This window comes from Cherax quadricarinatus, chromosome 77 (assembly GCF_038502225.1).
Source record: "Cherax quadricarinatus isolate ZL_2023a chromosome 77, ASM3850222v1, whole genome shotgun sequence".
In the NCBI taxonomy this organism is placed as follows: Eukaryota; Metazoa; Arthropoda; class Malacostraca; order Decapoda; family Parastacidae; genus Cherax; species Cherax quadricarinatus.
Window position 1 is genome coordinate 21,197,333 of NC_091368.1, and position 27,648 is coordinate 21,224,980.

General features: G+C 43.3%; 1 non-coding gene across 1 annotated transcript in view; it reads left to right on the forward strand.

The window, feature by feature from the left end:
- The first annotated feature begins 1,130 nt into the window (after positions 1-1,130).
- LOC128702002 (uncharacterized) overlaps positions 1,131-27,648 on the forward strand; it is a 36,063-nt gene continuing 9,545 nt past the window's right edge. Inside the window, exons 1-2 of the transcript XR_011394166.1 lie at positions 1,131-1,265; positions 17,654-17,720. This is a non-coding gene — a transcript (uncharacterized protein). The remainder of the gene's footprint in view (positions 1,266-17,653; positions 17,721-27,648) is intronic.

Consider the following 27,648-nt stretch of genomic DNA (forward strand, 5'->3'; position numbering starts at 1 on the left):
TGCTCAGATGGTGCCTGGTCTTAGAAGAAAGGGCACTGAGGTCTTAAACCCGTGCCCCAGTATTCAAACTTGGGCTGCCAGTTCTCCCTGGCTAACATAACCTAGTGTTTGCCTATATTATCGGCCTATTACTACCAACATTAAGGCCTTAGGTCTACATTATTATTATCTACAGTTGCCTCAATAGTCCTAATATTAGTTCACTGACAGTAAAAACTACCTACCTCCTCCTTGAAGGGTAAATCTATCAATTAAGAAGTACCTTCCAACCACCTTCGCCAACCCGGGTGTGTGTGTGTGTGTGTTTTGGGTGGGTGTAAGGGCCACCCAACCCAGCCATTCCATAAATGACCTAATGGGATCTTTGTACGAAGTATCTGCCCTGTGGAACTTTTAGAACCGAATAAATTTCCACATTGGGCACACTCCAGCTCTGAGGAGCTGGATGAGATTTTCGCCTTATAATCGGTGATACACATGTAACAACACATACCGTATATGCCACCTTTATATCAATAATGTATCTCTTAAATCTTCTGTACCATATTATGTAATAAAATATTCCTATTGGTAAAAAAGAATGAAAAGATGGGGTGGTAGGGGAAGTGGAATATTCAAATGGCTTCAGGAAGAAATCCAAATATTCTTCCTTGAAGCCTTTATATCCACTATCGTTACTGCCTGATAAACCTTAAGATAGTCCTAAGTTTGCCTAAGATACTCTTCCAATTTAGGAACTTTAATAGAAACAGTGAATCATGCCATGACTTAACCATTCACATTACTAAATTTACTAATTGTAATATTGTTATATGTTTTGTACTACCTCATTATCACAAAACTAATTAATCATTTCAGTAACCTAGTACGTAATAATGTTTATATTACTACTCCATAACCTGTGTCAGTATAGAGTAAGAATTAGTATTAGTCTGCCAGAAATGCCTAGGCACGCTAGATGCCTTCTTTATAATTAATATTTTATAATATGCAAACCACACATTGTAGAGCTTTGCACGGAAATAAATATTTCCTTGTCCAAATAAACTCAAATTCATAAAACACATTGTTCTGGTAGTCAGGGAATTTTGGACTCAACAAGAAGTAGTTTCAGAGGCCCTTAACACCCAACAACAACAATAAGACGTAGTTTCAGAGGCCCTTAACACCCAACAACAACAATAACAAGACATTAAGACTGTTTTTCCTGCTTGTCACACCAACAACAGCAATAAATCAATGGTTTTACACCATGTATCACTGAAGTAAGTAGCAATGTTATTATATAAATATTGTATTGAAAAGTTTTCATAAAGGCCACAGAACATGTAAAGTATTATGTTTGAGGAATGTTGAATGTGGATGCTTATCCACCTAGGATAACCTGGGAAGGGTTACCCATCTAGGATAACCTGGGGAGGGTTACCCATCTAGGATAACCTGGGAAGGGTTACCCATCTAGGATAACCTGGGGAGGGTTACCCATCTAGGATAACCTGGGAAGGGTTACCCATCTAGGATAACCTGAGAAGGGTTACCCATCTAGGATAACCTGGGAGGGTTACCCATCTAGCATAACCTGGGAAGGGTTACCCATCTAGGATAACCTGGGAGGGTTACCCACCTAGGATAACCTGGGAAGGGTTACCTATCTACGATAACCTGGGGAGGGTTACCCACCTAGGATAACCTGGGGAGGGTTACCCATCTAGGATAACCTGGGGAGGGTTACTCATCCAGGATAACCTGGGGAGGGTTACCCATCTAGGATAACCTGGGAAGGGTTACCCATCTAGGATAACCTGGGGAGGGTTACCCACCTAGGATAACCTGGGAAGGGTTACCCATCTAGGATAACATGGGAGGGTTACCCACCTAGGATAACCTGGGGAGGGTTACCCATCTAGGATAACCTGGGGAGGGTTACCCATCCAGGATAACCTGGGGAGGGTTAGCCACCTAGGATAACCTGGGAAGGGTTACCCATCTAGGATAACCTGGGGAGGGTTACCCATCTAGGATAACCTGGGAAGGGTTACTCATCTAGGATAACCTGGGGAGAGTTAGCCACCTAGGATAACCTGGGGAGGGTTACCCATCTAGGATAACCTGGGAAGGGTTACCCATCTAGGATAACCTGGGGAGGGTTACCCACCTAGGATAACCTGGGAAGGGTTACCCATCTAGGATAACCTGGGGAGGGTTATCCACCTAGGATAACCTGGGAAGGGTTACCCATCTAGGATAACCTGGGGAGGGTTACCCATCTAGGATAACCTGGGGAGGGTTACCCATCTAGGATAACCTGGGGAGGGTTACCCATCTAGGATAACCTGGGAAGGGTTACCCATCTAGGATAACCTGGGAAGGGTTACCCATCTAGGATAACCTGGGGAGGGTTACCCATCTAGGATAACCTGGGAAGGGTTACCCATCTAGGATAACCTGGGGAGGGTTACCCACCTAGGATAACCTGGGAAGGGTTACCCATCTAGGATAACCTGGGGAGGGTTACCCACCTAGGATAACCTGGGAAGGGTTACCCATCTAGGATAACCTGGGGAGGTTTACCCATCTAGGATAACCTGGGGAGGGTTACCCATCTAGGATAACCTGGGGAGGGTTACCCATCCAGGATAACCTGGGGAGGGTTAGCCACCTAGGATAACCTGGGAAGGGTTACCCATCTAGGATAACCTGGGGAGGGTTACCCATCTAGGATAACCTGGGAAGGGTTACTCATCTAGGATAACCTGGGGAGGGTTAGCCACCTAGGATAACCTGGGAAGGGTTACTCATCTAGGATAACCTGGGGAGGGTTACCCATCCAGGATAACCTAGGGAGGGTTAGCCACCTAGGATAACCTGGGAAGGGTTACCCATCTAGGATAACCTGGGGAGGGTTACCCATCTAGGATAACCTGGGAAGGGTTACTCATCTAGGATAACCTGGGGAGGGTTAGCCACCTAGGATAACCTGGGAAGGGTTACTCATCTAGGATAACCTGGGGAGGGTTACCCATCCAGGATAACCTGGGGAGGGTTAGCCACCTAGGATAACCTGGGAAGGGTTACCCATCTAGGATAACCTGGGGAGGGTTACCCATCTAGGATAACCTGGGAAGGGTTACTCATCTAGGATAACCTGGGGAGGGTTAGCCACCTAGGATAACCTGGGAAGGGTTACTCATCTAGGATAACCTGGGGAGGGTTACCCATCTAGGATAACCTGGGAAGGGCTAGCCACCTAGGATAACCTGGGGAGGGTTACCCATCTAAGATAACCTGGGGAGGGTTACCCATCTAGGATAACCTGGGGAGGGTTACCCATCTAGGATAACCTGGGAAGGGTTAGTCACCTAGGATAACCTGGGGAGGGTTACCCATCTAGGATAACCTGGGGAGGGTTACCCATCTACGATAACCTGGGAAGGGTTAGCCTCCTAGGATAACCTGGGGAGGGTTACCCATCTAGGATAACCTGGGTAGGGTTACCCATCCAGGATAACCTGGGGAGGGTTAGCCACCTACGATAACCTGGGAGGGTTACTCATCTAGGATAACCTGGGGAGGGTTACCCATCTAGGATAACCTGGGGAAGGTTATCCATCTAGGATAACTTGGGGAGGGTTACCCATCTAGGATAACCTGGGGAGGGTTACCCATCTATAACAACCTGGGGAGGGTTACCCATCTAGGATAACCTGGGAAGGGTTAGCCACCTAGGATAACCTGGGAAGGGTTAGCCACCTACGATAACCTGGGGAGGGTTACCCATCTAGGATAACCTGGGGAGGGTTACCCATCTAGGATAACCTGGGGAGGGTTACCCATCTATAACAACCTGGGGAGGGTTACCCATCTAGGATATCCTGGGAAGGGTTAGCCACCTAGGATAACCTGGGGAGGGTTACTCATCTAGGATAACCTGGGGAGGGTTATCCATCTAGGATAACCTGCGAGGGTTAGCCACCTAGGATAACCTGGGGAGGGTTACTAATCTAGGATAACCTGGGAGCATTACCCATCTAGGATAACCTGGGAGCGTTACCCATCTAGGATAACCTGGGGAGGGTTAGCTGCCTAGGATAACCTGGGAAGGGTTAGCCACCTAGGATAACCTGGGGAGGGTTAGCCATCTAGGATAACCTGGGGAGGGTTACCCATCTAGGATAACCTCGGGAGGGTTACCAATCTAGGATAACCTGGGGAAGGGTTACCCATCTAGGATAGCCTGGGGAGGGTTACCCATCTAGGATAACCTGGGGAGGGTTACCCATCTAGGATAACCTGGGAAGGGTTACCCATCTAGGATAACCTGGGGAATGTTAACAACCCAGGATAATCTGGGGAGGGTTAGCCACCTAGGATAACCTGGTGTGGGTTAGCCACCTAGGCTAACCTAGGGAGGGTTAGCCACCTAGGATAACCTGGGGAGTGTTAGCCACCTAGGATATCCTAGGGAGAGTTACCCACCTAGGATAACCTGGGGAGGGTTAGCCACCCATGATAACCTGGGGAGGGTTAGCCACCTAGGATAACCCTGATGAGGGTTAGCCATCTAGGATTACCTGGGGAGGGTTAGCCACCCAGGATAACCTGGGGAGGGTTAGCCACCTAGGATAACCTGGGGAGGGTTACACATCTAGGATAAGCTGGGGAGGGTTACCCATCTGGAGTTTACCTGGAGAGAGTTCCAGGGGTCAGCGCCCCTGCGGCCCGGTCTGTGACCAGGCCTCCTGGTGGATCAGAGCCTGATCAACCAGGCTGTTACTGCTGGCTGCACGCAAACTAACGTACGAGCCACAGCCCGGCTGGTCAGGAACCGACTTTAGGTGCTTGTCCAGTGCCAGCTTGAAGACTGCCAGGGGTCTGTTGGTAATCCCCCATATGTATGCTGGGAGGCAGTTGAACAGTCTCGGGCCCCTGACACTTATTGTATGGTCTCTTAACGTGCTAGTGACACCCCTGCTTTTCATTGGGGGGATGTTGCATCGTCTGCCAAGTCTTTTGCTTTCGTAGTGAGTGATTTTCGTGTGCAAGTTCGGTACTAGTCCCTCTAGGATTTTCCAGGTGTATATAATCATGTATCTCTCCCGCCTGTGTTCCAGGGAATACAGGTTCAGGAACCTCAAGTAATTGAGGTGTTTTATCTCCGTTATTCGCGCCGTGAAGGTTCTCTGTACATTTTCTAGGTCAGCAATTTCACCTGCCTTGAAAGGTGCTGTTAGTGTGCAGCAATATTCCAGCCTAGATAGAACAAGTGACCTGAAGAGTGTCATCATGGGCTTGGCCTCCCTAGTTTTGAAGGTTCTCATTATCCATCCTGTCATTTTTCTAGCAGATGCGATTGATACAATGTTATGGTCCTTGAAGGTGAGATCCTCCGACATGATCACTCGTCTTTGACATTGGTGTTTCGCTCTGTTTTGTGGCCAGAATTTGTTTTGTACTCTGATGAAGATTTAATTTCTTGTGTTTGCCATATCTGAGTAATTGAAATTTCTCATCGTTAAACTTCATATTGTTTTCTGCAGCCCACTGAAAGATTTGGTTGATGTCCACCTGGAGCCTTGCAGTGTCTGCAATGGAAGACACTGTCATGCAGATTCGGGTGTCATCTGCAAAGGAAGACACGGTGCTGTGGCTGACATCCTTGTCTATGTCAGATATGAGGATGAGGAACAAGATGGGAGCAAGTACTGTGCCTTGTGGAACAGTGCTTTTCACTGTAGCTGCCTCGGACTTTACTCTGTTGACTACTACTCTGTGTGTTCTGTTAGTGAGGAAATTATAGATCCATCATCCGACTTTTCCTGTTATTCCTTTAGCACGCATTTTGCGCTCTATTATGCCATGGTCACACTTGTCGAAGGCTTTTGCAAAGTCTGTATATATTACATCTGCATTCTTTTTGTCTTCTAGTGCATCTAGGACCTTGTTGTAGTGATCCAATAGTTGAGACAGACAGGAGCGACCTGTTCTAAACCCATGTTGCCCTGGGTTGTGTAACTGATGGGTTTCTAGATGGGTGGTGATCTTGCTTCTTAGGACCCTTTCAAAGATTTTTATGATATGGGATGTTAGTGCTATCGGTCTGTAGTTCTTTGCTGTTGCTTTACTGCCCCCTTTGTGGAGTGAGGCTATGTCTGTTGTTTTTAGTAACTGTGGGACGACCCCCGTGTCCATGCTCCCTCTCCATAGGATGGTAAAAGCTCGTGATAGGTGTTTCTTGCAGTTCTTAACGAACACGGAGTTCCATGAGTCTGGCCCTGGGGCAGAGTGCATGTGCATGTCATTTATCGCCTGTTCGAAGTCATTTGGCGTCAGGATAACATCGGATAGGCTTGTGTTAATCAAATTTTGTGGCTCTCTCATAAAAAATTCATTTTGATCTTCGACTCTCAGTCTGGTTAGCGGCTTGCTAAAAACTGAGTCATATTGGGACTTGAGTAGCTCACTCATTTCCTTGCTGTCATCTGTGTAGGACCCATCTTGTTTAAGTAGGGGCCCAATACTGGACGTTGTTTTCGACTTTGATTTGGCATAGGAGGAGAAATACTTTGGGTTTCTTTCAAATTCATTTATGGCTTTTAGTTCTTCCCACGATTCCTGACTCCTATAAGATTCCTTTAGCTTAAGTTCGATGCTTGCTATTTCTCTGACCAGTGTCTCCCTACGCCTTTCAGATATATTGACCTCTTTTAGCCGCTCTGTTATTCTTTTCCATCGCCTGTAAAGGGAGCGCCTGCCCCTTTCTATTTTACATCTACTCCTTTTTCTTAGAGGAATAAGCCTTCTACATACATCGAGCGCCACCGAGTTAATCTGTTCTAGGCATAAGTTGGGGTCTGTATTGCTTAGTATATCTTCCCAGCTTATATCAGTTAGGATTTGGTTTACTTGGTCCCACTTTATGTTTTTGTTATTGAAGTTGAATTTGGTGAATGCTCCCTCGTGACTAATCTCATTATGTCGGTCTGGGGCTCCGCGCATACCTGTCAGAACCTCAATTATGTTGTGATCTGAGTATATTGTTTTTGATATTGTGACATTTCGTATCAGATCATCATTGTTAGTGAAGATGAGGTGACATTTCGTATCAGATCATCATTGTTAGTGAAGATGAGGTCTAGTGTATTCTCTAGTCTAGTAGGCTCTATTATTTGCTGCTTTAAATTGAATTTTGTGCAGAGATTTAAAAGCTCATGTGAGTGTGAGTTTTCATCAGAGCTGCCTCCTGGTGCTATTACTGCAACAATATTATTTGTTATATTCCTCCATTTTAGGTGCCTTAAGTTGAAATCCCCCAGGAGCAAGATGTTGGGTGCAGGAGCTGGCGGATTTTCCAGACAGTGGTCAATTTTTAACAGCTGTTCCTGGAATTGCTGGGATGTTGCATCCGGAGGCTTGTAGACTACCACAATGACTAGGTTTTGGTTCTCGATCTTTACTGCTAAAACTTCTACTACATCATTTGAGGCATTCAGCAGTTCTGTGCACACAAGTGACTCTGCAATGTGCAGGCCAACCCCCCCCCCCCTCATCCTTTTGCCTGTTCACTCTGTCGCATCTGTATAGGCTGTAACCTTGGATCCATATTTCGTTGTCCAAGTGATCCTTTATGTGGGTCTCAGTGAAAGCCACGAACATTGCCTTTTCCTCTGCAAGCAGTCCACGGATGAAAGGTATTTTGTTGTTTGTTGATGGCTTTAGACCCTGTATATTTGCAAAGAAGAATGTCATCGGACTAGTGGTATTGTTGATACTGGGGGGGGGGGGGGGAGTTCTGGCATTAGTATCTGTATCTGTTGGTTTGGAGTGGAGGCCATCGACTGTGGTTCCACTCCAGGAATTATTTGGTGTACGATTTCTGCCATTTCCTGCCAGATTTTTTTTCTTCCTGGCACTAAAAAACCTCTCCCTCTTGAGTGGCTGTGGCTACCCAGGTTTTCCCATGGCCTGGATGTTTTGTATCTTTTTGTTCCCTTTAGATGGTGTGCCTGGCAATTTAAGTTATAGCACAGTCTTTCCTGTACTGAAGAGGTACACATTTCAGGGTGAAAAAGCTTACAGGATGGGAGTTTGCGTTTTCCTGTTGTCATATGGGCATGGCATTTTCTAGGGTGGTCATAGTTGCACGTCCCATCTGTTTTTCCAGATTTCCCATGCCTGCAGATACCAAGTGCATAGTATGTGCACAGGCTTGGTTTCCTTTTGCCTTGGGTTTCTGTGACTATTCCCTTTTGGTGCATGTTTCCCTGTTGGTGCAACTGTCTTATTCCTAACCTCCCTAGCACCCTCAAAGGAGCTCCCACCAGTTGTTTTTGGTAATATATCCTCACTATTGGTAGTGGAGTCCTCTTGTTTGCCATTTCCTGTGGTATTTCTAGTTTGCAATATTGGTTTTATCTTATCTTTGACTACACTTGATTCCCCACTACGGCTCCTGTCTCCCATGAGGTCATTTATTTTCCATCCTGCGTACCCTTTGACTGTCCCAGGACGGTCGTATATGTACGTCATGGGAGATACCGTGTTTGACGTATCTATACGCATAAATTCTAGCGGCTTCAAATCAAGCGGGAGAGGGCTGGTAGGCCTACACGAGAGAGAATGGGTCTCAGTGGTCGGTGTGCACCCTGTGAAAAAAATCTGGGACTCAGCGGTGCATTGTGGGAACGCCATCTTGGTAGTCCATTTTCACCATGCCTCGCGGTAAGAAGTTCCTCACTCCTCGGCGGATTGGAGGTCTTTTGTTCCCAAGTGATAGCTCAAACAGTGATGATAGTGTCAGTGAAAGTGAATTCCCTGGTTTTGAAGCGGGTGTGACCGAGAAAATTACCCAGGATAACATAATTAGTGATGAAAACCCAGATGACCCACAACCATCCACCTCTGGTGCTAGGCCGGCTCGTTCATATTCACCTGTACCAGGACGAAAGAGGAAACTATTTGCCCGTGTACAAGACTCAGATGTGAGCAGTGCAAGTGATAGTGATAGTGATTTCAAGGTTATTGAAAGCACTTCTAGTTGTGACAGTGAGGGTGAATATTCCCCAGTGAAACGGCAGTACATGTATATACGACGTCGCATGCGGTCTGGTAGTGTGCCATATGCTCTTCCAAGAGGAAGGAGTACATCTCGGAGCACATCCCGTGGCCCTACACCACGTCCTGATAGTGAAGATGACGATATTGTTACGATGGGTATAAATGATGTGAGTGAGGCAGCAGGCGGTGGTGGTGATAGTGACGGTGCCATGAGTCATGTGACACCAGCAGTGGGCCACGCTAGTGCCCGCGCTGCTGACTCTGCACAACTACAACCTGCTTCGGCCGACCCCACACTCTCACAACCACAACCACAACCACAACCTGCACAACCACAACGACATTACAATATCCAGAACGCACCAGCTGACCGCATCTGGGATTGGCATCAAGATGACGAGTTTGTTCCCAATCCCCATGACTTTGATGGAGGACAAAGTGGAATACGGCCATCATGTACACTTGGGAACAATCCCACTGAACTGGAATGCTTTCAGTTGTTCTTCGATGAACCCCTGATGGACATTATTGTCAGGGAAAGCAATACATACTATGAGTACACCATGGCAAACACTATGCTTTCACCAAGATCACGCCTACACCAGTGGAAGGACACAACTGTGGCAGAGATGTATCTGTTCTTTGCCACAATAATGCTTATGCCACATGTGTATAAGCATAGTGTCAGCACATACTGGGCGACAGACCGCCTGATTTCAACCCCTGCTTTCAGTGACATTATACCAGTGAATAGATTTGTGTTACTGTTACGTATGTTACAGTTTTCAGACAAAACCAGGCCTGACAGAAGCGACAGGTTATATAAGATCAGACGTGTGTTTATGTACCTGAAACAAAAGTGCTGTATGTATTTTTATCCCTTCAGGAAGCTTGTTATTGACGAGTCTTTGATTTTGTTCAAAGGAAGACTCTCATTCAAGCAGTATATACCAAGCAAGAGGAAACGCTTTGGTATAAAGTTATTTGTTCTGTGTGATTGCAAAACTGGTCTGGTTTTGGATATAATTGTGTACACTGGCGGTAAAACAATGGAAGATACCAGGAAGTTACTGGGTATCTCTGGTGATGTGGTTAGAACAATGATGGAGCCATATCTTGGTAAGGGGCATATTTTATATACTGACAACTGGTACACAAGCCCTACACTCAGTGATTTCTTGCGAGTGAACATGACAGATGTGTGTGGCACAGTGCGTAGAAATCGTAAACATATGCCTAGGTTCGAAGCTGGCAGTCGTAGAGGTGAAGTGCAGGTGTTTGCTGCCAATGACATCATGGCATTTCGGTGGCATGACAAACGTGATGTCACACTGCTGACATCAGTTCACCGACACGAAATGGTAGAGACTGGCAAGCAGAATAGAGAGACCAATGAACCTATTGTAAAACCTGCAGCTGTGATGGATTACAACCTCAATATGCGCTTAGTGGACAAATGTGACATGCAGATTGGGTTTGCTGACTGTGTTCGCAAGAGTTATAAGTGGTACATAAAACTGTTTTTCCATCTTCTTGACATTTCCATGCTGAATGCTTATAATATGTATAAGTTGAAGACCAAGAACAAACCCAAATATGGTGAATTTTGTTTGTCAGTCATCAGACAAATAATATTCAAGCACCAAGAAACAACACTTGGAATAGACCAGCGCCCACGAAATTATCAACACATGTCCTCTCGTCTGAGGCCTGGTGATCACTACCCCATACCACTGCCTGCTACTACTGCCAAGAAAAATGCTCAGAAGAGGTGTTTTGTCTGTGGACATACCACAAAACGCACACAAAAACGCAGAGACACTCGTTTTATGTGTGAGGAGTGTAAGACACCATTGTGCTTATACCCATGTTTCAAAGAATTCCACAAGCTGCAGCACTTCTAATAAAGTGTCCAGTGATTGTACATATGTATATATATTATAAAGCAATCGTAATAAACATTTGTTTACATTGTTTGTTTGTGTAAACAAGTTTTAGCAACATTATAATGATACGAGTGTTTTTGCTATAATTGTGTTACATTCAACGAGTGTATATTTGAACATTGCACAATAATTTGGTCTCACAGGCCACAAAAGTTATGTGAAAAAATAAAATAGTGAAAAAAACAAGAAACCATCGAATACAAGTAAATAAAAGTTTACCGGGTGAGCGGCAGTCGCCGCTGTTGCCGCCAGCAGATCAATTTCAGCAAACTTCAGGACTCTATATCTCGGTAAGTACTGATGGGAAAAATTTTTTTTTGGGACTAAAACAATCAGAAAAATAATCTTAACATTTTCATAAGAAAAAATAATTTTTTTTTTTTCGAATATTTTGCGACACCAGGAGCAACTTCAGGATTGGGCCCTTCGACAGTCAAAGGGTTAATACCAATGTGATATTAGTTCACAGATTTATCTCATTTGGACATACCCAAAAACACTTCCCTGTTTTAATACTTCTTGTAGCTAGTTCATGGATATTTGCACAAGGGGCGTGACACCAATTTCCACAAAAATGACTACAGTGGACCCCCGCATAACGATCACCTCCCAATGCGACCAATTATGTAAGTGTATTTATGTAAGTGTGTTTGTACATGTATGTTTGGGGGTCTGAAATGGACTAATCTACTTCACAATATTCCTTATGGGAACAAATTCGGTCAGTACTGGCACCTGAACATACTTCTGGATTGAAAAAATATCGTTAACCGGGGGTCCACTGTATTTATCCATGTGGAAGCCCATTTGTTTGATTGATTGCAGACTACACAGAGCTTCATAATGATTTGAATGGTTGAATTACTGTAATTCTACTAGCAACCTCTTGAATACTCTATTAATAACCTCCTTAAAGTGAAGCTCTAGCTATTTGTATTTCTATTTCTAACTGTACTTGTATGTTAGGACAGCTTACCGGAGTATTCTCCTGTTTTTTTATTTATTGTTTGTGTTTATAAGGGCGCCTACAACCCCATCCATTTGCAGTCTTCTTTATTGTCCAACGAATCCGTTTGAAATCGGTCGAGGGTTTGGACCAGTTGAGGGTTCGGAACCAGTCTGATCTGATCAGTGGGTCACTTATTTAAAATATACTGGTCGGTGATTTGGGCTAAGACATGAAGGATCTACTGGAAGTTATCTACCCGAGTAATATGTGATTTGACTAATACAAAAAGTATAACTTGCGTGTTGAAGAACCGGTGATTGCTGGCAGCTCCTACAATGACGAATGGTCGACCTCAACCCTTGTTTATCAATCACTGTATCTAGCTTTTCTAGGCTTTTTCCGTCTCCACCACAATAAATGCTATGTTATCACTATAGTTGACTGGTGGATATTTTGGAGAAAGGACACTTTTTCTGTAGTAATATTTTCTTCTCGTTATGTATATTGCGACCGCTGGTAACTACAGCCTATATGAGATTCACAGTATACGACTGGTATTTCAAGAAAATAGAAACTAATGAAAGTCACTCCACTCCACTAAGTACTATTACAATACTGGTTAGTTGCTACTACAACACTGTATTCTGCTAATCACTGGTATCCCTAGATTATATGCGAGTACACTAGCAGGCCAGGAAGATTTAAAACAGCTGACCAGTGTGGTAAGTTTCTGGCGACTTCTGGCACCTGCCTCTACAGGCTTATCACTTCATTTACAAATTCACCTGTTTTCAAATGACACTTTAGCCTTTATTATCTATGTACTATTATCTATACTAGGGAGCCACTGTAGTATACACTATACACTATGTATACACAATATTATCAGGGAGACTTTCTTTCCTCTGACAAAGAAAAGTTCTATTATTATTATTTTGCACACGGCACACTAGGCCTATTCCCCTCTGGCAGTAAACTCTGCTAGGTAGTGCACATTAATTCTCCTTTTTTGACTCAGTATATAATGTCTTCCGCCCAAGATTGGTTCCAGGCGCTAGAGGGATGTATCGTATAAGATTGATGGCACAAATTAAAGTTCTAGCACGTAAGAGCGACCGTGAAAACACGAGAAAACACGGAGCACAACGGGGCACGCTGGCACGCTGGCACTTCATTACCTGGGCAGGGTTATCCGTCTAGGATAACCTGGGAGGGTTAGCCACCTAGGATAACCTGGGGAGGGTTACCAATCTAGGATAACCTGGGGAGGGTTACCCATCTAGGATAACCTGGGAGGGTTACCCATCTAGGATAACCTGGGGAGGGTTAGCCACCTAGGATAACCTGGGAAGGGTTAACCACCTAGGATAACCTGGGGAGGGTTACCCATCTAGGATAACCTGGGGAGGGTTAGCCATCTAGGATAACCTGGTGAGGGTTACCCATCTTGGATAACCTGGGGAGGGTTACCCATCTAGGATAACCTGGGGAGGGTTAGCCATCTAGGATAACCTGGGGAGGGTTACACATCTAGGATAACCTGGGGAGGGTTACCCATCTAGGATAACCTGGGGAGGGTTAACAACCCAGGATAATCTGGGGAGGGTTAGCCACATAGGATATCCTAGGGAGAGTTACCCACCTAGGATAACCTGGGAGGGTTAGGCACCCATGATAAACTGGGGAGGGTTAGCCACCTAGGATAACCCTGATGAGGGTTAGCCATCTAGGATTACCTTGGGAGGGTTAGCCACCCAGGATAACCTAGTTAGCGTTAGCCACCTATGATAACTTGGGGAGGGGTATCCTCCTAGGATAACCTGGGTAGGGCTAGCCACCTAGGATAACCTGGGGAGGGTTAGCCACCCAGGATAACCTGGGAAGGGTTAGTTACCCAGGATAACCTGGGAAGCATTAGCCACCTAGGCTAACCTAGGGAGGGTTAGCCACCTAGGATAATCTAGGGAGGGTTATCCACCTAGGATATCTTAGGGAGAGTTAGGGTAGGGTTAGCCATCCAGGATAACCTGGGGAGGGTTAACCACCTAGGTTAACCCTGAGAAGGGTTAGCCATCTAGGATTACCTGGGAAAAGGGTAGCCACCCAGGATAACCTAGGGAGGGTTAGCCACCTAGGATAACCTGGGGAGGGTTATCCTCCTAGGATAACCTGGGGATAGGTTAGCCACCTAGAAGAACCTGGGGAGGGTTAGTTACCCAGGATCACCTGTGGAGGATTACCCACCTTAGATAACCTGGGGAAGGGTTAGCCACCTAGGATAACCTGGGGAAGGGTTAGCCACCTAGGATAACCTGGGGAGGGTTAGCCACCTAGGATAACCTTGGTAGGGTTAGCCACCTAGGATAACCTGGGGAGGGTTAGCCACCTAGGATATCCTAGGGAGAGTTACCACCTAGGATTACCTGGGGAGGATTAGCCACCTTGGATAACCTGGAGAAGGGTTAGCCACCTAGGATAACCTGGGGAGGGTTAGCCACTCAGGATAACCTGGGGAGGGTTAGCCACTCAGGATAACCTGGGGAGGGTTAGCCACTCAGGATAACCTGGGAAGGATTAGGCACCTACAATAACCCAGGGAGGGTTAGTCATGTAGAATAACCTGGGAAATATTAGCCACCTAGTATAACCTGGGAAGGGGTTAGCTACCTAGGATAACCTGGGGAGGGTTAGCCACCTAGGATAACCTGGGAAGGGTTAGCCACTTAGGATAACCTGGGGAGGGTTACCCATCTAGGATAACCTGGGGAGGGTTAGCCATCTAGGATAACCTGGGGAGGGTTACCCATCTAGGATAACCTGGGGAGGGTTACCCATCTAGGATAACCTGGGGAGGGTTAGCCATCTAGGATAACCTGGGGAGGGTTACCCATCTAGGATAACCTGGGGAGGGCTAACAACCCAGGATAATCTGGGGAAGGTTAGCCACATAGGATAACCTGGTGAGGGTTAGCCACCCATGATAACCTGGGGAGGGTTAGCCACCTAGGATAACCCTGATGAGGGTTAGCCATCTAGGATTACCTGGGGAGGGTTAGCCACCCAGGATAACCTGGTTAGCGTTAGCCACCTATGATAACTTAGGGAGGGTTATCCTCCTAGGATAACCTGGGTAGGGCTAGCCACCTAGGATAACCTGGGGAGGGTTAGCCACCCAGGATAACCTGGGAAGGGTTAGTTACCCAGGATGACCTGGGAAGGATTAGCCACCTAGGCTAACCTAGGGAGGGTTATCCACCTAGGATATCCTAGGGAGAGTTACCCACCTAGGATAACCTGGGTAGGGTTAGCCATCCAGGATAACCTGGGGAAGGTTAACCACCTAGGTTAACCCTGAGAAGGGTTAGCCATCTAGGATTACCTGGGAAAAGGGTAGCCACCCAGGATAACCTAGGGAGGGTTATCCTCCTAGGATAACCTGGGGATAGGTTAGCCACCTAGAAGAACCTGGGGAGGGTTAGCCATCCAGGATATCCTGGGGAGGGTTAGTTACCCAGGATCACCTGGGGAGGATTAGCCACCTTAGATAACCTTGGGAAGGGTTAGCCACCTAGGATAACCTGGGGAGGGTTAGCCACCTAGGATAACCTGGTTAGGGTTAGCCACCTAGGATAAACTGGGGAGGGTTAGCCACCTAGGACATCCTAGGGAGAGTTACCCACCTAGGATAACCTGGGGAGGGTTAGCCACCCATGATAACCTGGGGAGGGTTAGTCACCTATGATAACCCTGATGAGGGTTAGCCATCTAGGATTACCTGGGGAGGGTTAGCCACCCAGGATAACCTGGGGAGGGTTAGCCACCTATGATAACCTGGGGAGGGTTATCCTCCTAGGATAACCTGGGTAGGGTTAGCCACCTAGGATAACCTGGGTAGGGTTAGCCATCCAGGATGACCTGGGGAGGGTTAACCACCTAGGTTAACCCTGAGAAGGGTTAGCCATCTAGGATTACCTGGGAAAAGGGTAGCCACCCAGGATAACCTAGGGAGGGTTAGCCACCTAGGATAACCTTGGGAGGGTTATCCTCCTAGGATAACCTGATGATAGGTTAGACACCTAGAAGAACCTGGGGAGGGTTAGCCATCCAGGATATCCTGGGGAGGGTTAGCTACCCAGGATCACCTGGGGAGGATTAGCCACCTTAGATAACCTTGGGAAGGGTTAGCCACCTAGGATAACCTGGGGAGGGTTAGTCACCTAGGATAACCTGGGGAGGGTTAGCCACCTAGGATAAACTGGGGAGGGTTAGCCACCTAGGACATCCTAGGGAAAGTTACCCACCTAGGATAACCTGGGGAGGGTTAGCCAGCCATGATAACCTGGGGAGGGTTAGCCACCTATGATAACCCTGATGAGGTTTAGCCATCTAGGATTACCTGGGGAGGGTTAGCCACCCAGGATAACCTGGGGAGGGTTAGCCACCTATGATAACCTGGGGAGGGTTATCCTCCTAGGATAACCTGGGTAGGGTTAGCCACCTAGGATAACCTGGGGAGGGTTAGCCACCCAGGATAACCTGGTAAGGATTAGTTACCCAGGATAACCTGGGAAGGGTTAGCCACCTAGGCTAACCTAGGGAGGGTTAGCCACCTAGGATAACCTAGGGAGGGTTATCCACCTAGGATATCCTAGGGAGAGTTACCCACCTAGGATAACCTGGGTAGGGTTAGCCATCCAGGATAACCTGGGGAGGGTTAACCACCTAGGTTAACCCTGAGAAGGGTTAGCCATCTAGGATTACCTGGGAAAAACGGTAGCCACCCAGGATAACCTGGGGAGGGTTATCCTCCTAGGATAACCTGGGAATAGGTTAGCCACCTAGAAGAACCTGGGGTGGGTTAGCCACCCAGTATATCCTGGGGAGGGTTAGTTACCCAGGATCACCTGGGGATGATTAGCCACCTTGGATAACCTGGGGAAGGGTTAGCCACCTAGGATAACCTGGGGAGGGTTAGCCACTCAGGATAACCTGGGAAGGATTAGGCACCTACAATAACCCAGGGAGGGCTAGTCATGTAGAATAACCTGGGAAATGTTAGCCACCTAGTATAACCTGGGAAGGGGTTAGCTACCTAGGATAACCTGGGGAGGGTTAGCCACCCAGGGTAACTTGGGGAAGTGTTACCCACGTAGGATAACCTGCAGAGGGTTAGCCACCCAGGATATCCTGGTGGAGGATTAGCCACCTATGATAACCCAGGGGGGAGTTAGCCACCCATTGTGATGCAGGGGAGGGTTAGTCACCTGGGATTACCTGGGGAAGGGTTTTCATCCAGGATAACCTGGGGAGGGTTAACCACCCTCCACAGGTTATCCTGGGGAGGGTGGCTGTCATTATGAGTGCTTGTTGTGGAGATATCATGTTGATCCACATATGGTGGAGATTATTGTTGGTTTAGTTATAGAAGGTAGTAGCAAGCAGTTGTTCATAGTGTTTGTGAAATCAGTTACTGGAGGATCAGTTGCTTGGATGAGGTTTATGTTGAAGTCTTATATAGCTATCAGCTGGTATTTATTGAACTTTGAATCCATTATCATGTTTCTAAGGTTACCACTGAAAGTGTACGGATTTGTGTGTGGTAATCTGTAGACTGCTCCAACTGTTATAAGTTTTATGATATGAATTTAGCGATTATACATTCACCACTGTCATCCCATGTACAAGTAAATTTCATACATTCCAGCTCATCAGAGTAGTAGATGGCCTCCTCCTAGATGGTCAGGCCTGCAGTTGTGCGGCTGTTTAACCAGGTATGTTAAATAGTGTGTCACATCTTGTTTGAGCCAGGTTTCAGTTTGAATAATCAGAGTTATAGTAGTGTTTAGAGGTTTAATGAGCATTTAATGTTGTAAGTATTTAATAGGCACAGTAATATGAATGCATATTTTGTAATTTAAGTAAGTTCCAACTCTTCAAGAGTTGGGGAACAGGGTGTTGTCTGGCACAGGAGTTGGTGATAGTCCGCACAACAGCTTTTTGTTGGGTTATTAGTGGTTTAAAATGATTTCTTTTGGTAGCTCTCCAGGCACATATATCATAGATGAGGTATGCATAGATTATAGACTTGTATAGTAAACCATACCCCGGCTGGGATTGAACCCGCGGTCAGAGAGTCTCAAAACTCCAGCCCGTCGCATATAGTGTAAGAAGTGTTGTTTGGAGTACATAGTTCTTTGTCTTGGAGAGGATGCCTACTGTTTTGGAGACCTTGATTATGTGCTGGATGTGAGTATTAAATTTCAAATTGCAGTCAAGGTGTAGACCTAATAAACTGCCATTAGTGTGTTTTGTAATGAGAGAACTGTTGATCAGTATGTTAAAATGGACAATGCCCAGAGTCAACAGACTTAATCTGTTTCCTCGATATTCTCCGCCCACACATTTTTTTCATTAATGTAAGTTTTGCATCAGACTTTGCATTTTGTTTTTTCAGGAAAAAATTCTCTACCACAGTATATGTTTATTTTTTTTTCTCTGAGATCACAGGAGTGATAAAATAATTAAATTTGAAATCTGTTAAATTTAAGGTTTGTTGTATTGTGTTAAGAAGTGAGATACTACCTTCCTGTCAGGTAACTGTGAAACAGAAACCTGTAACTGTTTTACACGATGGTAGGATTGCGGGAGTCTTTTTTCTGTCTCATGAACACACTGGATAATAGGTATATCTTGCTACTTCTACTTACACTTAGGTCACACTACAATTCAAAGTTTTTTCTCTATAAGGATTACAATGCTGAGTTTACAGAATTTGGTTATTGTGTGGTTTACATGTAGTAAAATAATAATTACAGAGTGTACCACTAGAACACCTAGCATGGCTAGGCATTTCGAGCAGACTTAGATTAAATCTTAAGTTTAAAATATTACAAAATTATGAGGTAAGTTGGTATTATGGCTAAGTGACTAAATACTAGTTTGTGAGTTTAGCAATGTGAATGCTTTTGTTTTGGCACTATACATAGTTTCAGTATTGGAGTATCACAGGCCAACTTATGACTAGTTAAGATTCATTATTTTGAGATTGAGATTGATATTTCTGTTTATGGTCAAATGGGTGAGTGAGTGTAAGTGTTAACTACCAGGTTGTATTCGTGTAATTAGTTGACAGGGTGTAGCAGGGAGATAAGATGTTTTCTGATGGTAGTTTTGAAGGTGATGAATGTGTCTGCAGTTTTAGCATTTTCAGGTAGGGTGTTCCAGATTTTAGGGCCTTTGACATACATTGAATTTTTGTAAAGGTTTAGTCGGACACAGGGAATGTCATAGAGATGTTTGTGTCTGGTGTTGTGCCATTGGGTTCTGTCACAACTATCAAGAAAGCATTTTAGGTCAAGGTTAATATTGGAATTTAAGGTCCTGTAGATGTAGATTGCACAGTAGTAAGTGTGGATGTACTGAACAGGGAGTAAGTTTAGATCTATGAAGAGTGGGGGGGTGTGTTGCCAGGGATGGGATTTAGTGATTATTGTTACTGCGGCTTTTTGTTGGGTTATTATTGGCTTTAGGTGTGTTGCTGCAGTTGAACCCCAAGCACAGATAGCATAGGTGAGGTATGGATATATAAGTGAATGGTATAGTGTGAGAAGGGCAGTTTGCGGCACGTAGTATCGTATCTTGGAGAGGATCCCAACCGTTTTGGATACTTTTTTGGTTATGTGTTGGATATGGGTGCTGAAGTTCAGGTTGTTGTCGAGGTATAGGCCTAGGAATTTGCCCTCATTATGCCTGGCAATTAGAGTGTTGTTGATCTTAATGTTAATTTGCGCATCTCCTGCTCTGCTACCAAACATAATGTAGTAGGTTTTGTCAGTGTTAAGCGTAAGTTTATTGGCTGTCATCCAAGTCGATATTTTGATCAGCTCCTCATTAACAATGGTGTTGAGGGTGGCAAGATTAGGGTGAGAGATGACGTAAGTTGTGTCGTCAGCAAAGAGAATGGGGTTCAGGTGTTGAGATACGTTTGGAAGATCATTGATGTATATGAGGAAGAGCAGGGGACCAAGGACACTTCCCTGCAGAACTCCAGTATCAAGTGGCTGTGTTGTTGATGCTGTGTCTTTAATGGTGACATACTGATACCTATTAGTAAGGTAAGATTTGAAATATGCAAGCGCATGGCCTCTTATACCATAATGGTCAAGTTTGTGGAGTAGGATTCCGTGGTCTACTGTGTCAAAAGCTTTTCTTAGGTCAGTAAAAATTCCTAGTGGATATTCCATATTTTCCAATGCTGTGTAAAGCAGATCTAGCATTTTTATGATTGCATCGTTAGTGCTTTTATTTTTCCTGAATCCAAATTGGCAGGGGTTGAGTATGTTTTGTGCCGTTATAAATGAATATAGTCTCCTGTGCACGAGTTTCTCAAAGATTTTGGATAGCAATGGTAAGTTTGATATTGGCCTATAGTTGTTTAAATCTGTAGGGTCACCACCTTTATGTATTGGTGTAACCCTTGCCGTCTTGAGTAGTTTCGGGAAGGTGCTAGTTTCTAGTGACTTGTTAAAAAGTAATGAGATAGCATGCGAGAGGGCATGGGCCGCTCTCTTGTACAATAATGGTGGGACATGAGACAGATTCCCTGAGTTATTTTTAAGTGACTTTATAATCTCGGTGACTTCCGTGGGCTCAGTTGGAGCAAGATAGAAGGAATTTGGGAAATTCCCATCTAGGTAGTCCACGGCATGGGCATTGGTACACACACATGCATATATACAGTGGACCCCCGGTATTCGATGGCATCGGTATTCGATAAATCCGGTATTCGATGCATTATATCACAAAAAATTTTCCTCGGTATTCGATTGAAAACCCGGTATTCGATACAATTCGTACGAGACCTGTCCACATGTGGCCTGAACTGCCCCTTGTGTGCCAGTGTTTACAAGCCAGCCAGTGTGCGCACATCTAAGGATACATTTGGTACATTCCATATTATCCATATTATCACTGTGTTTGGTGCTTGTTTCTGCAAAATAAGTCACCATGGGCCCCGAGAAAGCTTCTAGTGCCAATCCTGTGGTAAAAAGAGTGAGAATTAGTATGGAAATTAAGAAAGATTTTGAAGAGTTTGGGGCTAACCCTGAGAAGCCTATACCAGTTGTGGAATACATTGTGCTTACTTCAAAAATTAAGGAAGTGTGTGCACAGTGGGTTGAAGTGCAAACCTTTATGGATGAAAATCACCCTAACACAGCTATTACAATGACAATGTTGTGGCCCATTTTAGACAAATCATAAAGGAACGGGAGGTACAGAGCTCTATGGACAGATTTGTTGTGCGACAGAGGTCCAGTGACTCTCAAGCTGGTCCTAGTGGCATTAAAAGAAGAAAGGAAGTAACCCTGGAAAAGGACTTGCTACCTCAAGTCCTAATGGAAGGGGATTCCCCTTCTAAACACTAACACCTCTCCCCTCCTTCCATCCCATCAATCATCACCAGATCTTCATTAAAGGTAAGTGTCAATTATTTTATTGTTATTGTAATTATTCTATTGCATTAAACTTAATATTTCATGTAGTAAAATTTTTTTTTGGGTGTCTTGCACGGATTAATTTTATTTTCATTATTTCATATGAGGAAAATTGATTCGGTTTTCGATATTATCGGTATTCGATGAGCTCTCAGGAACGGATTAATATCGAATACCAGTGGTCCACTGTACAGTGGTACCTCGGGATATGAATTTATTTCATTCCACAAGGCCGATACCGAATGAATTTGTTCCCATAAGGAATATTGTAAATTAGATTAATCCATTTCAGACCCCCAAAAATACACTTACAAAAGCACTTACATAAATAAACATACATAATTGTTCGAGTTTTGAGCTGTTCTTATCCCGAGGTACTACTGTATATACATACACACATCTAGGTTTTTTCTTCTTTTTCTTAATAGCTCTTGTTCTTGTTTATTTCCTCTATTGTCCATGGGGAAGTGGAAAAGAGTCTTTCCTCCGTAAGCCATGCGTGTCGTATGAGGTGACTAAAATGCCGGGAGCAATGGGCTAGTAACCCCTTCTCCTGTAGACATTTACTAAAAAAGAGAAGAAGAAAAACTTTATAAAACTGGGATGCTTGAATGTGCGTGGCTGTAGTGCGGATGATAAGAAAGAGATGATTGCTGATTTTATGAATGAAAAGTTGGATGTCCTGGTCCTAAGCGAAACAAAGCTGAAGGGGGTAGGCGAGTTTCAGTGGGGAGAAATAAATGGGATTAAATCAGAAGTAACTGAGAGAGTTAGAGCTAAGGAAGGGGTAGCAATAATGTTGAAAGATCAGTTATGGAAGGAGAAGAGGGAATATAAATGTGTAAATTCAAGGATTACGTGGATTAAAATAAGGGTCGAATGCAAAAAGTGGGTCATAATAAGTGTGTATGCACCTGGAGAAGAGAGGAGTGTAGAGGAGAGAGAGAGATTTTGGGAGATGTTAAGCGAATGTATAGGAACCTTTGAACCAAGTGAGAGAGTAATTGTGGTAGGGTACCTATATGCTAAAGTAGAGGAAACATTTAGAGAGGGTGTGGTAGGTAAGTTTGGGGTGCCAGGTGTAAATGAACTTTGTATACAAAGGAGTTTAGTTATAGGTAATACATAATTTAAGAAAAAGAGGATAAATAAGTACGTATACAAGATATGATGTAGGGCGTAATGACAGTCGTTTGTTGGACTATGAATTGGTAGATAAAAGACTGTTGAGTAGACTTCAGGATGTACATGTTTATAGAGGGGCCACAGATATATCAGATCACTTTTTAGTTGTAGCTACAGTGAGAGTAAAAGGTAGATGGGATACAAGGAAAATAGAAGCAGCAAGTAAGAGAGAGGTGAAGGTGTTTAAACTAAAAGAGGAGGCAGTTAGGGTAAGATATAAACAATTATTGGAGGATAGATGGACTAGTGAGAGTATAGGCAATGGGGTCGAAGATGTTTAGGTAGGTTTAAGAATATAGTGTTAGAGTGTTCAGCAGAAGTTTGTGGTTATAGGAAAGTGGGTGCGGGAGGGAAGAAGAGCGATTGATGGAATGATGTAAAGAGAGTAGTAAGGGAGAAAAAGTTAGCAAATGAGAGGTTTTTACGAAGTAGAAGTGATGCAAGGAGGGAGGAGTATATGGAGAGAAAAAGAGAGGTTAAGAGAGTGGTGAAGCAGTGTAAAAAGAGATCAAGTGAGAGAGTGGGTGAGATGTTATCAACAAATTTTCTTGAAAATAAGAAAAAGTTTTGGAGTGAGATTAATAAGTTGAGGAAACCTAGGGAACAATGAATTTGACAGTTAAAAATAGGAGAGGAGAGTTATTAAATGGAGAGTTAGAGGTATTGGGAAGATGGAGGGAATATTTTAAAGAATTTGTAAATGTTGATGAAGATAGGGAAGCTGTGATTTCGTGTATAGGGCAAGGAGGAATAACATCTTGTAGGAGTGAGGAAGAGCCAGTTGTGAGTGTGAGTGTAGTTCTTGAGGCAGTGGGTAGAATGAAATGAGGTAAGGCAGCTGGGATTGACAGGATAAAGATAGAAATGTTAAAAGCAGATGGGGATATATTTTTCAAGTGGTTGGTGCTATTATTTAATAAATGCATGGAAGAGGGTAAAGTACCTAGGAATTGGCAGAGAGCATGCATAGTTCATTTGTATAACGGCAAAGGGAACAAAAGATAGTGCAAAAATTATAGGGGAATAAGTCTGTTGAGTATACCTGGTAAAGAGCATGGTAGAGTTATTATTGAAAGAATTAAGAGTAAGATGGAGAGTAGGATAGCAGATGAACAAGGAGGCTTTAGGAAAGTTAGGGGGTGTGTGGACCAGGTGTTTACAGTGAAACTTGTAGGTGAACAATATATAGATAAGGCTCAAGAGGTTTTTGTGGCATTTATGGATTTGGAAAAGGTGTATGACAGGGTGGATAGGGGGGCAATGTGGCAGATGTTGCAGGTGTATGGTATAGGAGGTTACTGAAAGCAGTGAAGAGTTTTTTAGATGGGGTTGTAAGAGAAGTGAATGCGAGGATCTTCGTAAGAGATGTGGAGTTAAAAGATAAAGAATCAAACACAAAGTGGGATTTGTCACAATTGCTCTTTGCTGATGACGCTGTACTTTTGGGGGATTCTGAAGAGAAGTTGCAGAGGTTCATGGATGAATTTGGTAGGGTATGTAAAAGAAGAAAATTAAAGTGAATATAGGAAAGAGCAAGGCGATGAAGATAGCAAAAAGATTAGGTGACGAAAGATTGTGAGGTGGTTCCAGACATGTAGAGAGTGGAACAAAACAGAATGACTTCGCGAGTGTATAAATCTGTAGAGGGAAGGCGGGGTAGGGGTCGGCCTAGGAAAGGTTGGAGGGAGGGGGTAAAGGAGGTTGGGTGTGCGAGAAGCTTGGACTTCAAGCAAGCATGAGTGAACATATTTGATAGGGGTGAATGGAGACAAATGGTTTTTAATACTTGATGTGCTGTTGGAGTGTGAGCAAAGTAACATTTATGAAGGGATTCAGGAAAACTGGCAGGCCGGACTTGAGTCCTGGAGATGGGAAGTACAGTGCCTGCACTCTGAAGGAGGGGTGTTAATGTTGCAGTTTAAAAACTGTAGTGTAAAGCACCCTTCTGGCAAGACAGTGATGGAGTGAATGATGGTCAAAGTTTTTCTTTTTCGGGACACACTGCCTTGGTGGGAATCGGCCGATGTGTTAATAATAAAAAAAAAAAAATATGATTTGAGAGAGGATAAGAATACTGTAAATAGAATGAGAAACAGATAGTCCAGTTGTTGCCGACCGCCACACATCTGACCTTATTCTGTATGTAGCTCTGTTATGTTTAATATTGTTTAATTAACCCTTAAACTGTCCAAACATAGATCTATGTTTGAGCGCATAGTGCTCCGCCCTTGATTTTCTCCATAAGAAAGAATGTGAAAAAATGTAGATCTACGTTCGGAGCGCTATGCAAGCACACGTAGATCTATGTTTGGACAGTTTAAGGGTTAATATGTACTGACAGGCCTCTCGTAACTCACATTTATGCATTTACATAGTACGTTTTTATTAAAATGCTAATCATTTTTATTTCCAAAACTTATTAACATGAAGTTGCAACCTGTGTTTAACATGGCTACAGTTGGAAAAAATTGAATTTGGGGTTGTTCCCACTTTTGAGATTCACCCCCACTGCTGCACTGTGAGGGTAGCCTAGGCAGAGCAAGAAGATAGAACAGGTATAGAATGGGTTTAATAACGAAGGATTTGACAAAATATTACTCATCAATACAGTAAGGCCCCGCTTTATGGCATTTCGCCTTACGGAGTTCCGCTAATATGGCGATGTCAAATTATGACCAAAATTTGCTATACGGCAAGCAGCCTTTCAAATACGGCGCCCCCCCACCCGGTTTGTTTACATTTTCCATAACCACATCTATTATGTCAGGAAACTTTCCAAAATTTAAAATGTTTTGAAGTTACTGCATATTTTATATGTGCTCTGATAATTATACTTATGTGTACCTGTACCTAAATATACTTACACACTGTGCTGGTGTGCAGGTACACATTAAAATCGCTAAGTCTTTCTCTACTGATGACGCCAATACTACGTAATAATAATCACTCTTAGGCATACTAAATGTCATATTTTACATCAATATAGGCATTTTCATTAATCCATCTATGATATTTTCCTCAAAATTATATATATGAAACCCATTACATAGCATATAAATGTGATACATACACTCAATAAAAATTGATGTAAATATGAGATTTGTTTACAAAGCAGCTGTGTAGGTAGTGTCGGAAGAATTACGTTTTCTCTAGTCAAACTGGGGGATAACTGTAGAAAAATATTCTTTTCATATGCCTTTACTCTATGTATAGCATTTCATGACCCTTGTGGGTTTAGTGCTTTTTATAATAAATAATAATAATAATAATATTATTATTATTATTATTATTAATAATAATATTATTATTATTATTATTATTATTATTATTATTATTATTATTATTATTATTATTATCTTCATTCACTCTAAAAATGGTGTGTTGCTGCTTGTTTATTCTGAACTAACTTGTACAACTTGTACACAATGTAAGAGTATTTGTATTGTGAGGTAATTATTATTAAAATAAAAAAATATTGAGGTAAATGTTTTACAAACTCTTTCAAATGGACGTGAATGAACTAAAAGTAGACACATATTAATACGCATTTATTTCGCCTGACCAAGTGATCGTCCACTACCTGTTCAGTTTGTGTTCTTACATTGTCTCAACTCTGTATCTCGTTCTCTTTCTCATTTACTCTTTCGTTAACTAGTTGGCTCTCATTGACGATGGCATCTAAGGTTAGCTGTAATAAAAAGAGAAGCCGTAAGCCTCTTGCTTTAAGTGCCAAGTTAGAGGATGATGGTGTGCCATTCTGATTTTATTCAATAAACTCCCTGCCACTTACCTCTCACACATTAATATTAATATTTTATTTTGTTTTTAATGCCTATTTCTATTGCTAACTTAATATAAGTTAGTGTAAACTTGTTGTCTGGCATTTATTGCATATTTTATGTGTGCTCTGATAATAATACTTGTGGAGCTGTGTGGTAGCCGGGTGGAGGGACAACATTACGTTTTCTCTGCTCAGCCATCAGAGAAAACGTTTATGAATCTGCATTTGGCCCAGCCACTCCCTCACTCCGCTTTTGTTTACAATTTTCGGCATGAATTATTCATTACTTCTACCTTCGTTTATGATGGCATCTAAAGGTAGTTGTTAGAAATTATTAAATTCAGTGAACAAGGCATGTCGATTTTAATAATATGGCTCTGGGCCACAGTGTAGGTAGCCGGTAGGTGTAGCCCAGGCTACACCTACCGGCTACCTACACTGACTTTCTACAAATAAATACTACTCACCTCTCTTCCTATATTAAGACTAACACATATTTTAAGGTAAATAATGAGTGTACTGTATGTGTATTTTACCTCTCTGTGATGTTTTAAATATCGTATATTAAATATGAGACGGGGAGCCAGGGCTACCTACACCTGGGCTACCTGCACCTGACTTCCTACAAATAAGTACTACTCACCTTTCTCCCTACATTAATATTACAAATACTTTAAGATAAGTAATGAATTTACTGTGACTGTATTTTACTTTGTGTGTTTTTAATGCCTAGTTCTATTACTAACTTAATATAATTTAGTGTAAACTTGTTGTCTAGCACTTATTTGCATTTATGAATGGAAAAAAATGGCGTTCTGCTTTCCGGCGATGTCTGCTTTCCGGCGACAGCCTGGAACCTAACCCGCCGTATAAGTGGGGCCCTACTGTACTAACTAATCTAATAAGAAGATCGAAAAAACTGTATTACAAAAGCAGATTTTATGACATAAAAGGGGGACATGAAAAAGACCTGGAAAATCATATCTGAAATTCTAGGATCTAAAAAGCTGTCTCACAACCATGTGATTAACTTAATGAAATCAAAAGAGCCTCTCCTCCAGCCAACAGTTACTGTACTTCCAACAGATTTAACCCGTAAATGGTCCAAACGTATATATACGTTTTTTCAACATTTGAAAGTATGTAAAAAAAGTGGATCTTCTTTTTTTCTTTTTACATTTGAAAACGTGTAAAAAAACTTTGATCTACGTTTTTTTTTGTTATATTTGAAAATATTTA